General features: G+C 33.6%; 1 long non-coding RNA gene across 2 annotated transcripts in view; it reads left to right on the plus strand.

Moving 5' to 3' along the window:
• The first annotated feature begins 206 nt into the window (after positions 1-206).
• LOC112507428 overlaps positions 207-2,347 on the plus strand; it is a 5,333-nt gene continuing 3,192 nt past the window's right edge. The window contains exons 1-3 of one of the 2 annotated variants that reach the window (XR_003068529.1): positions 207-676; positions 1,267-1,444; positions 1,557-1,710. This is a non-coding gene — a long non-coding RNA (uncharacterized LOC112507428). Of the gene's footprint in view, positions 677-1,266; positions 1,711-2,347 lie in introns of both variants that reach the window. The other variant, XR_003068528.1, reaches the window with a different exon arrangement.

The following is a 2,347-nucleotide window of genomic DNA, read 5'->3' on the forward strand; positions in this document are numbered from 1 at the left end:
GGGTAGGTTAGGGCAAAAAGGAATGGATTCTAAAATCCCAGGTATATGGGAAGGATTCTTAAATCCGTTGTTCATGGGATTTCAAAGGAAGCGATGGATTTCAATTTCTCACAATCCAGCAAACCAAACACTGGATTGGAATGGATTTCAAATCCAAATCCCCCCAATTCCATTCCAATCCCGCAAACCAAACGCACCCTAAAGAACCAAATCGCCTGATGCTTATGAATGAACTTCTCTTTGAACTAATTCATCGGTTTTATTCAAACAACAGAAAGTAGGGCTTTTGACCGCCTTCTCGACCCCTGGTAACAGTTCTCGACGCCTTCAAAACAGTAGCAGTTCTATTGAAGTTCATTTTTATCAATCTTGTGTTGTTAATCTTGAATGCCATTTTTATAGTTAGTATGTTTATTTAGAGTCGAGAACTGCAAGAAGCAAATTGCATATTGTTGTAAGGCCAATTTTATGAGCAGTTGTTGTTCTATTTTGATTTTCAATTTGGAATTGCTTTAGGATTGCTTTTGAGTGATAATGCACTAATTTATTATTTGGGTATGCAGATACATGGCAGGTTGCAGTTACTAGATACTTAAATGTCACACCTATTGTTCTAGATTGGACAAATCATCACACCTTTGTTGGCTACATCTTGATAGTATTGCTGCTGCTTAAGGTTAGTTTAAGCTTAAACTGCTAACTTTAGGGATAGCACCATTAACTGCATGCTAATTAACTTCATATGTTATGAGATGATGAATTGTATAACTTGCAATGTAGTTTGAATTGCTAACTTAGGCTTCTTATTATTTCATAAAAATGCTTGATTGATTCTTGATTGATAACTTCGTTTTACCACATCCTTTTACATAGAACCTTCTTCATGTTAATTGTGTATTTATTTCCTGGTATGTATTATATGTTCTGATAGTGTATAAGAACCTTCTTCATGTTAGTTGTGTATTTGTGTTATAGATTAACAATTTCCTTTCACTAGTTCATAGTTTGAAAGGGAAAAGTTTGTTGAAATGGTTCTTATGAACATGGAACCTGTTGAAATGGTTCTTATGTATGAACATGGAACCTGTTGAAATGGTTCTTTGATTGTTCATCGGATAAGTTAACTGTTCATGTTTCCTTGAATCACTTTTTTGCACACATTGTTATCCAATTTGAGACCCCTGGCATTGCCCTTTTCACACCCTATTTATGTTTATGCTTAGTTTGTTAGTTTTAGGTTTTGTATAATAATTGCTCTAATTGCAGGGACACATTCTATTGGTTTCTTGATGAGGAATTTCTTAGACAAATGATTGTTGCTCTCAATCCAATTAGCATAAAGTTTGATGCTTCTATGCATTTTGTCCACCAGGTAGTACTTTCAATAGTGTTGAATATATGTTGATGTGCCATAAGCACTTAATGTCAATCTATTAAGTGAAAGGTAATTGGTTATGTTTGTCCTCCAATGTGAGTATGTCATATAAGAATTTAACAGTTTTAAATCTGAATTTAAAATCTAAGAATGAAGTTTGCTTCTGTATCTTGACAAACAGACTTAACCCTCAAAAGATGTTGCTGAAATCTTCAAAAATTTCTTGCAATTTACAAATCCACGATTTTGGAATAGTAAAGTTGCATGGAGTGTGAACCTTGTCATCAGACTACCATTGGAGACATTCCTACACCAACTTGGCATGCTTTCAAGGAGTAAGTAATACCCTATCAAATAATTGAGCTTTTTGGCTTAATATATTCAATTATTTTGTAAAAATAAATTGCTGCATAATAGGATTGGTATTTCATGTTCATGTATCCAAGTATGTAATTGTCAATTTAAAGATCTTCAATCATGCATCTCGCTAGAATTTAAATCATAATTTGATCTTGTGATAGAGATTGAGAAACACCCTTTACTACAACACCATTTATACAAAATGTTTGTTGATTAATTTTCAAAAGGCAGAATGCAAAACCAGTGGCTGGTCATGCATCTTACCTTCCATCTTACTGGTCATATATCTGCTAAAAAATGTTAGTAGACCATTTATGAAAACTTGAATTGCATGATCAGGTCCTCTAAAGCTTGCATTCCTATTATGTTTAAGATGTAGTTGCATCAATGGTAACACTTGCCGGTTTTTCTACTTCTGATCCTAGAGAAACTGCATATGTACGTGGATCATGGTTCTCCTTGTCAAACTTAATTACAATATGTATCTGGTAGCATTACAATCTATACTATATTATAAAGCATTTGGCTAAAACTCTTAAACTCTTAAAACTCTTAAAAACTCTTAAACTCTTAAAACTCTTAAACCCGTTCATCCCTAAACAATTTCATCCC

Source organism: Cynara cardunculus (genome assembly GCF_001531365.2).
Source record: "Cynara cardunculus var. scolymus isolate 2C chromosome LG 2, CcrdV1, whole genome shotgun sequence".
Classification (NCBI taxonomy): Eukaryota; Viridiplantae; Streptophyta; class Magnoliopsida; order Asterales; family Asteraceae; genus Cynara; species Cynara cardunculus.